Source organism: Panthera pardus, unplaced genomic scaffold (assembly GCF_024362965.1).
Source record: "Panthera pardus isolate Hobbes unplaced genomic scaffold, ASM2436296v1 HiC_scaffold_13, whole genome shotgun sequence".
NCBI lineage: Eukaryota > Metazoa > Chordata > Mammalia > Carnivora > Felidae > Panthera > Panthera pardus.
In genome coordinates, this window is record NW_026526688.1 from 121,834,201 (window position 1) to 121,846,320 (window position 12,120).

Genomic DNA, 12,120 nt, shown 5'->3' on the forward strand with positions numbered 1-12,120 from the left:
CTGTAAGTTTAAGTTTCTTTGTGAACAGAAATAAGTTCAAGTCCTATTCCATGAGATGGGATGTTCATAGAAAGTATGGTAGAAGATGACATGTGAACACCAACTCCAGCTAAAGTTGGAGCCAACCTCTATTCTTCCTTGTACCTCAGCCAGCTTACTGAATCTGCCCCGTTTGGTCATTCTATCTCTGGACCAGGTCAGGCCTCTGTCACCTCATTCTAGAAATATGGCGACTGCTGGTCCTCACTGGCCTTTTTTTATCTTCAGTCCATCCATCACATTCCTGATAGTACAAGTAGAGGAGGGAAAAATTATTTTCTTTCCACCCATCGTAGGTGTATTGGCTGGGGCCTATAAACTGGACTGACAAAAGACAGACTAACAAGAGAAAAACAAACAAGTTTATTAACAAGTGCATTGTGCACACACATGGGAGCTTCCAGTGGTGAGTAACTCAAAGGGGTGGTTAGAACTTGGGCTTATAAAGCCTAACAAAGACAACAGTTTTTTTCAGAGAAGTGACAAGACAAAGGAAAAAGACTTTGAGTCTCTAGAGGGGGCAAATTGTGGGAAGGCAAATATATGGGGGAACAAATGATACCTAAGGACTAGTTTTAAAAAGGTTTGTTTTATAGATTCCTTTTGTGTAGATTTCTCTAGGCCAATAAAGGTCTAGAGTTGTCTCTAGTGTTAACTTCTGTCCTTTCTAGTACAGAAGGGAAGGGGACACCTTTACAAATTTATGCCCTGCTTTTAGGCAAATGGCACGGTGGTGGTGCTAAGGAGCTATTCTATCAATTTCTTCTCCATTGCCTTCCACTCAAAATAATCCTTATGCCAAAAGAATATATTTTAGGTGGCATATCTTGCCACCCTTCACATACTAATAATTACATGTGGTCATGCTATATCCTCTTGCTCAAAACTTTGAGTAACTCTTTATTATTCATACACAGAGAAAAAATCCTATCTCCCTAGCCTGCCATTGAACTTCTCCATCATCTGGCTTCAACCTACCTTTTAAAACATATTTTTCATTATATCCCTCCAACTACCCTGGGTTCCTGATCATTTTCCAAATATATCATACATTTTCATATTTTTTTCCTTTGTTTACACTCCTGTTATTGAATATTTCTTTTCCCAATTAGAATATGTCTGTTCTTGAAAACACAAGTCAAAAAATACCTCTGAGGAGTCTTTTCAGAAACTTTCCCTCAAAATTAATTGCTCCTTGCCCTGCCTCCCCTTGGCATATTCTGTATCCCTGATGGCTTCAGACTTACTCTACCCCACTGAGCTACTACTGGAGGAGAGTTCACACTGTTTGAGGACATAAATTGCCTCATTCATCTCTGTGTTTCCCTTCTTCACTCAAACATCTGGCAGAGAGCCTTTCACAGAGTAAGCACTCAGTAAACATGTTTAGGCAAATAGAAAAGGCAATAGCACAGAAATAAGAACGAATAAGTTGCACCTTTGCCTAATGTACTTAAAGTTAAATGGGAGCTCAGAGAGACTTGGGAGGTTTTAGAAGCCACTGAGCCTGGAACAAACAGCCTGGAGTCACTTTCTCCAGGTTCTAAGCTCAGCAGTGTTATGCTCGTATAACTTCATGATCCTTTCAGGACAAAATGTCAGGCTCAGATGTAGCCATTGACTGTGACAGTTAATTAAGTACAGGTGTCCTCAAAAGCCATCTGTAAAGAAGGTGATCTTGGGCCTGCTGCATGCTCACTAATCCCTGGGGCTGTGGAGGAGCACAGTGTCATTTTAAATCAGTTTGGCTAGCAGCGGCTTTGTTTAGACACCTGCTCCTCCTCAGTAACCAAAGGTAACTGATATCTGTGTGCTTGTACGTGCCCAGACAGGCTTCCAGTCCCAAACAGTCAACTAAAATTATCCTTCTTGAGGGATCTATTTGAATCTGACATTTGCTCATTTATATTCTTCAAAATGTAGTGGAGAAACCAAGGGACTACTCACTTATTATTCTGGGAAGAGACTTCCACATGCTTTCTCACCTGGTACACATGGACTTCAGTCTCGGGGTGCTTTCAGAGCCCCGTGGGGGCCAGGCAATCATGCATTTTGGAGGAAGAGAAGAAAAGGCTGGAGGATGAAGATTTTTATCCTCCACTTAGAATTCCTCAGGAACGATGTCCATGCTTTTGCTTATGTTATTTCTCTTGACTGTGGCGCCCCCCTTCCTACTCTTGACTATGGTGACCCCCCTTCCTAACCCTAATCTTATTGTCCTCTAAATTTCAGTCTGACATACTGCTTCTTTCCTGAGGCTTTTCTTGATTTCTTCAGACCACACTACTCTCCTTTCTCTGAACCACTCCTGCCCTCCTGATCAACACTACCCAATTTGCATTTTTTGGCCTCTCACTGTTTTAAAGATGTTAATTTGATTTTCTCTACCAGAAGGCAAGCATTTTTAGGGCTGACTCTATGCATCTCTTTTGCCTCCCAAATGGCCTCACTTGGCAAATACTTCTTGGAAGCCATTGAAATCAAGTTGAAGAATAAGATGTAATTGAAGCTTCAACGGTTAGGGCAGTCTCTTGATAACCCTGATTCCTAGAAATCTTTTAGAAACTAAAAAGCAGACTGGATTGCTGCTTAAAAACATATCTCCTTAAACTCCAAAAATATTCCAACAAGGAATCTTACACCAATGACAGCTTAAGTCCTTTGTGGTCAGTGCCTTACCCAGCATGAACAAAATTCACAGAATCTTGATGGAAGGGACTTTAAGGAAGGCCTGGTTTCTAATCTTGTGAGTCACATGGTGGGCAGGAAAACAGCAGTCCTGTTCAAAAGAAGGCCAGGATTAGCTCAGGGGCTTACTGGGGACAGAAGTGGTTAGAAGCTACAATTTGCTCCATTGGATGTTTAAAATCACTCTGAAACTTTTCTAGGCCATATTTTGAAAAACACAGGGTTTATAACTCTGTTTTGTCAGGTTTAGATTATGGTTCTATTTTTGAAAATTAAGAAATCTATGGGTGTCTGGGTGGCTCAGTCAGTTGAGTGTCCGACTTTGGCTCAGGTCATGATCCTGTGGTTCATGAGTTCAACCCCAGCCTCGGATTCTGTGCTGAAAGCTCAGAGCCTGGAGCCTGATTTGGATTCTGTGTCTCCCTCTCCCTCTCCCTCCCCTGCTCTCTCTCTCTCTCTCTCTCTCTCAAAAATAAATAAACATTAAAAAAAGAAAAGAAATCTATTACTCTTTATCTTTAGCATCCTGTTAAAGTTACAGTGGTTTTAATATTGCTCGGGATTTCTTCCTCAAGTAGAAAGCAGGAATCCATAGCTTTCCTAGGAAAGCAGACATTGTACATTTGCTGTAACAAGGCACTGAACATTTGGTTATTAATTCCATAGAGATAAACTGAAGGGATATTATTGGAATAATTCAAATGCTATGCAGTAAGAATAGATGTAAGGAGTAATAGAGAGGAACCATTGTAAATGGGTGTGGGAGGAACTTTGGAACAGCAAAGAAATTAGATTTATTAGATTTACTTTATCAGGGAAAAAGTATAATAAAAAGAGTCATTGGCAGTTATGGAGAAAAAAAGGCCTCTCATTCTCTTTCAAGACTGTTTAGGATTTTTAAGCAGTATTGTACCATGGTTAAATGTGGCATGGTAAGTTGATAACAATATTACCAAGGCTTTTTGTTTAGGAAGAAGGAAGACTTCTAACTGATATAAAGAATTTCTTCATTCATTAATTCCTTTATTCATTCAAGAGCTCTTTATTGAGCATCAATGATGTGTCAGGCACAATAGCTAAAGGAATGAACACAACAGTCAATCCTTGCCCCCATTGGAATTTACATTTGAGTAGGGTGGCAGACAATATTAAAAGATAAGTAAAATATATCCTGTGTTAGATAGTAATAGGGACTAAGGAGAATAAGAATTCAGGCAAGGGGATAGTAGGGTGTGGGAGGGTTGCACTTTTACATTAAATGGCTAGGAAAGGCCTCACTGAAAATATTGTACCTGAGGAAAGGCCTGAAGGAAGTGAGGAGTGAGAGCCAGGTGGTTATCCTGGGAAGAACATTTGGCAGAAGGCCAGCAGTGAAAAGACCCTGGGGCAGAGCCAGAATCTAGTGCCTGAGGCACATCAGGCCAACAGGCTGCCATGGCCAGAGCAAGAGTGAGGGGAACATCGCAGGAGAGGGTGTAGGGCAGGCAGCAGGGAAAACAGATCAGTTCAGGGCAGTAGAAGAACTTTGGTTTTGGGGAGTTTTCACAGAGAAGAGGCATGATTTGATTTAAGTTCATTCTGGCTGCTATGTTGAACATAGACTGAAGGAGGATGTAACAGTCTGCTTGTGCTGCCATAACAAAATACCACACACTGGTTGGCCCACACAACAGAAATGTATTTTCTCTCAGTTCTGGAAACCAGAAGTCTGAAACTAAGAATGACAGCAGGTTTGGTTTCTTCAGAGGGCCATGAGGAAAGAATTTGTTGGAAGCCTCTTTTGTTTTGTAGATGGTTGTCTTCTCCCTGTATAATAAAGGTTATATTACTTCGTATTAAAGGTGGTATTAAAAAATACAAATTGTTATATGATCATATCAATAGATGAAGAAAAAGCACTTGACAAAATTCAACAGCCATTTATGATTAAAAAAAAAAAGTCTCTAAACAAAGTGGGTATAGAAGGAACACACCTCAACATAATAAAGGCCGTATAAGACAAACACACAGCTAACATTATACTCAATGCTGAAAAGCTGAAAGCTTTTCCACTAAGATAGGAACAAGACAAGTATGTCTATTCTCACCACTTTCATTTACCACAGTACTGGAAGTTCCAGCCACACCAGCCAGACAAGAAGAAGAAATAAAAGGCATCCAAATTGGTAAGAAAGAATTAAAACTGTCACTATTTGCAGATGGCATGACGTTATATAGAAAAAGAAAATTTTTAAGTCCACCAAAAATGATTAGAACTAATAAATAAATTCAGTAAAGTTGTAGGATACAAAATTAATATACAGAAATCTGTTTGGTTTCTATACACTAAAACAAACTATCAGAAAAAGAAATTAAAAAGATAATCTCATTTACTATTGCATCAAAAAGAATACAATACCTAGGAATAAATCTAACCAATTAGATGAAAGACCTGTACTCTGAAAATTATGAGACACTGATGAAAGAAATTGAAGAAGACACACATAAATGGAAAGATATGCCATGTTCATGGATTGGAAGGATTAATATTGTTAAGATGTCCACACTACAATCTACAAATTGTCCAATCTACAATCTACAAACAAAGCAATCTACAAATTCAGTGCAACCCAATGGCATTTTTAATTTTATTTTTTTACTGTTTATTTATTTTTGAGACAGTGTGTGAGTGGGGGAGGGGCAGAGAGAGATGGAGACACAGAATCCGAAGCAGGCTTCAGGCTCTGAGCTGTCAGCACAGACTCATGGAGTGTGAGATCATGACCTCAGCTGAAGTCAGACACTTAACCAACTGAACCGCCCAGGCACCCCTCCAATGGCATTTTAAAAAATAAAACTAGAATAAATAGTCCTAAAATTTTTATAGAACCATAAAAGACCCCGAACAGCCAAAGCAATCTTGAGAAAGAACAAAGCTGGATGTATCATACTCACAGATTTCAAAATCTAGTACAAAACAGTATGTACTGGCACAAAAACAGACACGTAGATCAATGAAACAGGACAGAGAGCCCAGAAATAAACCCATGTTTATATGGTCAATTAATCTATAACAAAAAGGGCAAGAATATACAATGGGGAAAAGAGAGTCAGCAACGGTGCTGGGAAAACTGGACAGCTACATGCAAAAGAATGAAATTAGACCATTTTCTTACACCATACACAAAACCAACTCAAAATGGATTAAAGACTGACATGTAAGACCTAAAAGCATAAAACTCCTCAAAGGAAACAGGCAGTGAACTCTTGGACATCTTAGAAATGTTTTTGGATCTGTCTCCTCAGGCAAGAGCAACAAAAGTAAAAACAAACAATTGGGACTGCATCAAATTAAGAAGCTTTTGCACAGTAAAAGAACATCAATAAAACTAAAAGATAACCTACTGAATGGAAGAAATTTTCAAATGATACATCTGGTAAGGAATTAATATCCAAAATATATAAAGAATGCATACAACTCAATACCAAAAAGCAAACATCCAATTACAAAATGGGGAGAGGACCTGAATAGACATTTTTCCAAGGAAGGCATAGACATGGCCAATAGATGCATGGGAAGATGATCGACATTGGCACATCAGGGAAATGCAAGTCAAACCCACAATGAGATATCACCTCACCCCAGTCAGAATGGCTAGTACCGAAAAGACAAAAAATAAAAAGTGTTGGTGAGGATGTGGAGAAAAGGAAACTCTTGTGTACTGTAGGTGGGGCTGTAAATTGGTACAGCCACTGTGAAAAACAGTATGGAGTTTCCTCAAAAAATTAAAAATAGAAACACCCTTGAGGAGGGCACCTTTTGGGATGAGCACTGGGTGTTGTATGGAAACCAATTTGACAATAAATTTCATATATTGAAAAAAAATTAAAAAAAATAAAAAAATAAAAATAGAAACACCTTTTGACCCATAATTCCACTTCTGAGTACTTATCTGAAGAGAATAAAAACATTAATTCGAGGAGATACATGCACCCCTATGTTTATTGCACTATTTACAGTAGTCAAGATATGGAAACAACCTAATTTTCATGGATAGATGAATGAATAAAGAAGATGTAATATATATGCATACATACCCACCATGAAATATTATTCAACCAAAAAAATCTTGCCATTTGCTACAATATGAATTGATATAGAGGCTATTGCTAAGTGAAGTAAGTAAGAAAGAAAAAGACAGACACAGTATCATTTCACTGATATGTGAAACCTAAAAAGAAAACCAAATGAGCAAGCAAAACAAAATAGAAACAGACTCATAAATACAGAGAACAACAGGTAGTTGCCAGAGGAAGGGGGTGGAGGGATGGGTAAAATAGGTGAAGGGGGTTTAGGAGGTATAAACTTCCTATAAAATAAAGAAGTCATGGGGGTATAAGTATGGCATAGGGAATATAGTCAATAATACTGTAATAATTTTGTGCAGTGACAATGGTAACTAGACTTATGGTGATCATTGCATAATGTATATAAATGTCAAATCATATTGGTGTACACCTGAAACTAATATAAAATTGTATGTTAACTAGATCTCAATAAAAAAGTTAGAAGTGAAATATTTCTTTAAAAATTGTATAAGAAATAAGGAAAAGAAATTCTATGACATTTGCAAAAGGAGGAGGAAAGTAAAGATAAAATGGGTAAGAAGGCACAAGACAGCCTTAGAAGAGAGGTCCCAAACTGGAGGCCCAAGAACAAAGGGCCATATTGATTGCCATCATTGAAACATTAGAAACTATAATTTAAAAATATAACTTTCTGTTGGGGCGCCTGGGTGGCGCAGTCGGTTAAGCGTCCGACTTCAGCCAGGTCACGATCTCGCGGTCCGTGAGTTCGAGCCCCGTGTCAGGCTCTGGGCTGATGGCTCGGAGCCTGGAGCCTGTTTCCGATTCTATGTCTCCCTCTCTCTCTGCCCCTCCCCCGTTCATGCTCTGTCTCTCTCTGTCCCAAAAATAAATAAAAAACGTTGAAAAAAAAAATTAAAAAAAAAATATATAACTTTCTGTAGTGTCTTAAAAAATCTGATGATCTGGAACATGTGATGGCATTCCCCCATGAAAATGTTACACTAGGACTCTAAGCCCCTGAGCCCTCAGCCAGCTGGTCTCAATCACTCTTGGATGTGGGGCTTCCACCCTCTATTTTGTGCATGGACGCAGCCTCACCATCAGCTCTATCCATGTGCCTTTGGAGATATTAAGGTCCAGGATCAGTTGTGACTTCCATTTAGCTTACACCATTGTGACACATGGTTTGTCTTGCTCCATTTTGTTACCTGTTTGGGGCCTGCAGGCATTTGAATTTACCTCAATTTATAAAAACTCTTGAAGAGTAAGAGTGAAGAACATAAGAACAACAGATTTTCCAGCAGAAGCTGGAACCCAGATCTCTGTGTGGTAATGAGAAAAGGCAATAGTCCTTAAAGTCAGAGAAACCATCATTACCATAAGCTTTTGGAAAATTAATTAACCTCCTTAGGCCTCAGTTTCCTCCTCTGTAGATGGAGATAAACAATACCACCTTCCAAGTTTTTAAGATAATGCATGAAAAAAGATGGTGGACCAAGGCAAGCCTTCAGCAAATTGTAGATAGAATTATTCTCTAGTATCTCATTTCTCAGTTGTAAAGTAAGGACGGCATCACATGCCTCACAGCTGTCTCGTGAAGGTTAGACAAACATTTGAAAAAGCATCTCCTCTTTCCTGGCTCAAGAGCCAATCAATATACATTAGTTTTCCTTCTAAAACAAATGTAAAAAAGAATTTGATTTTAGGGTATAATATTTGTCTTGATTATGGTATAACAGGATTTAACTATGTTGCAGAAAGCATTCAAACATGATCAGGAATAATAAACAAGTGAAAGGACACCAAATACTTAGAATCAACTTGCATGGATACAGGACTGAAAAGCACAGCAGTAAACAGTCAGGAATATTCTTCCAAAAAGAGTAATCACCAGTAGAATTTGTGGCATTTAAGTGCCTTAGAAGATTAGAGATTATGAGAGATGCTGTACTTCCTTTCCTGATCCTGGTATGCTAATAGGAAAAATTATATTCTCAAAAAAAAAAATGGTAATTTGGGCAAAAGGAATAAGAGATGAAAAAATATTGTAAATTAAGAAAAAAATGTTGGGAAAAGAAGATACAAAAATATGAATGGCAATATAACAAAATATCAGAGGATGGATTCTGCATTCTGGAGTTGGAATACCAGCTTCATCACTTATTAGCTGTGTGGCCTTATGCAAGTGACTTAACTCCACTGTGTTACAGTCGCTTCCTTCTTCTGTACCTTATTTCCACCTTTACAATGGTAATAAGGGGGCACCTGGGTGGCTCAGCTGGTTAAGCATCCTACTCTTGATTTCACTTTAGGTCACGATCTCATGGTTATGAGATTGAGTCCCACATTGGGCTCCATGCTGACAGCATAGAGCCTGCTTGGCATTCTTACTCTCCTTCTCTCTCTGCCCCTCCCCTACTTGTGCTCTCCAAATAAATAAGTCAATAAATAAACATTAAAAAAATAAAATAGTTATAAGGATAGTAGCTATCTCAGTAAATGGTTGTGTACAGTAAGTGAGTTAGCTTAATATATGTAAAGTGCTTAGAACAGTGCCTGGAACATCATAAGTACTACATAAATGTAAGCTTTTATTATTATATGAGGCAAGATCCATGGAGAAAATGCTGATTGAATTTTCTAAATATCAGAGACTGGCGGTATATGTTATAAATATGTCAAAATTCTCTCAGGTAAAAGAGGCAATGGTGACTCTGATGGAGAAAGTTCTAAAAACAAATATTTTCTCCAGTCCCAACCACAGAAGTAAAAAAAAAAAAAAAAAACTAAACAGCAAGTCAAAGATAACTGTGGAAATATAATAGAGCTGTTAAGAAAAAAAAAGGCAAATAGTCAAGAAAGAGTAGTCTCCTATGGAAAATTTCAGTGATTTATTTTGTCCTTAAGTGGTAGTGGTCATGGTGGCATTAGGGGAGGGACACTGACGGGGAAATTTTGGATAAGAAAGTTGTATCATTTTTTGAAGTGATTTTTAAAAATGTATGTAAGTAATCCATGTCTATTATATAGAAATTTAAAAATACACATAAGGTGAAATAAAAATAGCAACAACAAAATCACCCCTAATCCTAGTATGGTAGGCACACTAATGGCCCCCACAGATGTCTGCATCCCAGTCCTGGAACCTGTGACTATGTCAGATTACATGGCAAAGGGGAATTAAAGGTGCAGATGGAATTAAGTTTGCTAATCAACTGGCTTGGAGGTAGGAAGAGTCTTATCATTTATTCTTATAGGCCCAATGTAATCATAAAGTTCCTTAAAGTAGAAGAGAAAGTCTAAAGACAAAACCAGAGAGATGGCTGGCAGTAGGAGAAGACCCTGGCCTCATGTGCTGTCTTTGAAGATGGAGGAAGGGTCTATAAGCCAAGGGCCACTGGTGGTCTCTAGAAGCTGGGAAGGGCAAGGAAATGCATTCTACTCTGAAGCCTCCAGAAAAGAACACAGCTTCTGACATCTTGGTTTTAGCCCAGTGAGACTCATTTTGGACTTCTGAACTATGGAACTGTAAGATGATGAATGTGTATTTTCAAGTCACTGTGTGTGGTAACTTGTTACAACAGCCAAAGAAAACTACTACATGTGTTAACATGTTGTCATATTTTTGTGTGTATGTATATTTTTTACATAGCTAAAATTTTGAAAGTGGAGTTTCCTTTTCAAGGGACTGCTTTGGAAGCAGGAAAAGTAAAGAGAGAAGGGAAATAACACAGGTTGGATTTTAATCAATGGTCAAGAATGAAAGCAGCTAGTGTCATAATAGTTGACACCTGAAGATGGCCTGAGTCAGCCATGGTCAACACAGGAAAATGCTGTAAATGGTACTCACAGGCCAGGCAACAGGGCCACCAGGATAACCCCAGTCTTCAGAATCACATTTGCTGAACCAGTGGCTAATAAATTGGATGGGTCATGCCAATGTGCCAGCTTGCAAAAACAGTCACTCTACAAGTGACTGGATATGGCTGAGGCTAAAGATGCAAGAATCATCTTATATGGTATGATACTTTTGCCCTCCAGTTCACTATCCTCCTGGCCCACCTGCCTGACCAGCCACCGTTTCTACCCCCGGGTCTATGTGCATCAATGCCAAAGCACAGAGGAGTTCTTCTTCTTTTTGCTTCAATTCCCTTTTGGGTCTCTCAGTCCACTTGATTTTAGCAGGAGCACTAGACAGTAAGATTCCGTCTCTAATCTCAGTCTGGTTACTATGTAGATATCATGGTCCCTTCTTAGGGTGCTTCTCCTCCTCCTTGTCCTCCTCCTCCTGCTCCTCCTCCTTCTTCTCTCTCTGTCTGTCTGTCTGTCTCTCTTTTTAATCTCTCCTTAAGGTTAGACCTTCCTTTCCGGTACTGCACCACTTTTAAAGCCAGATTCTGACAAATTCAAACAGTAACTACAGCATCCCTTTCAACCTTAGATTTTATTTGCCTCTTGGACAGTGAACTTTTAGGTCCCCTTTCACACAAGGCCTAGGATCCCATGGGATGCCAAGAGCCTTGGGTACAGACATGACCCAGCTCAATCATATAAGGACAGGGGCAGTCAATTTCATTTAAGCAAAGTGAAATTAGACACTGGAAGCTGCTAACATTTTACACACTGTTCTAAGAGGTTTTGAAGTAAACGTTCTGCAAAGCTGCCAAAGATTGCACAGGGCACAGCACTGATGGTGCAGAGGTACAAAAAAGCAGCAGAGAAATAACAAATGTGCCAAAGGAGGAGTGTGGGAAAATATTTATTATGTTCAGGACTATAGAAAAAAGCTGATCAGGCGAATGTAATTCTCTCCTTAAGATCATCCACGGCATAATGTGCTAGAGAAGATGTTGATAATATGATCTTCATTCATCCTTGTCCTCAGCAGGTGGGAATGCCAATCCAATGACCAGCAAAAAGAGAAGAAATGAGGGTCTCAGAAAAATTATTTAAAAGACAAGCTTGTGAAGGTTAAATGGTGATTAGAAGATGTGACCAGTGCTCAGTTATAACTTAAAAAACTGACATCCCTCCGGCAGTAGATTTTAAAAAGTACAACAAAGAAGCAGTGCAGCAATAGCTAATTGTTGAGGATTTAGAACCTGCTTACACTTAGGACCTGTAAAACACTGAACGCATGTGTAATTTTATTTAATGTACTTATTTAAGCAGCCCTATGATTGACACTGGGGTAGACAGAGTTCTAACAATAGAATATGGCAGAAGTGATGGTATGTCACCAACCAATCCCCTGATTAGGTTACGATATGTGGCAAAGGCCAGGTGATTATGTTGCATTATTTAAGACTCCCATTTGGCACACTG

The 12,120-nt window shown here is 38.9% G+C and overlaps 1 long non-coding RNA gene across 1 annotated transcript in view; it reads right to left on the reverse strand.

Moving 5' to 3' along the window:
* The window catches only part of LOC109246847 (uncharacterized), a 33,888-nt gene that overhangs the window by 2,442 nt on the left and 19,326 nt on the right, over positions 1-12,120 (reverse strand). Inside the window, exon 2 of the long non-coding RNA XR_002071474.2 lies at positions 2,719-2,818. This is a non-coding gene — a long non-coding RNA (uncharacterized LOC109246847). The remainder of the gene's footprint in view (positions 1-2,718; positions 2,819-12,120) is intronic.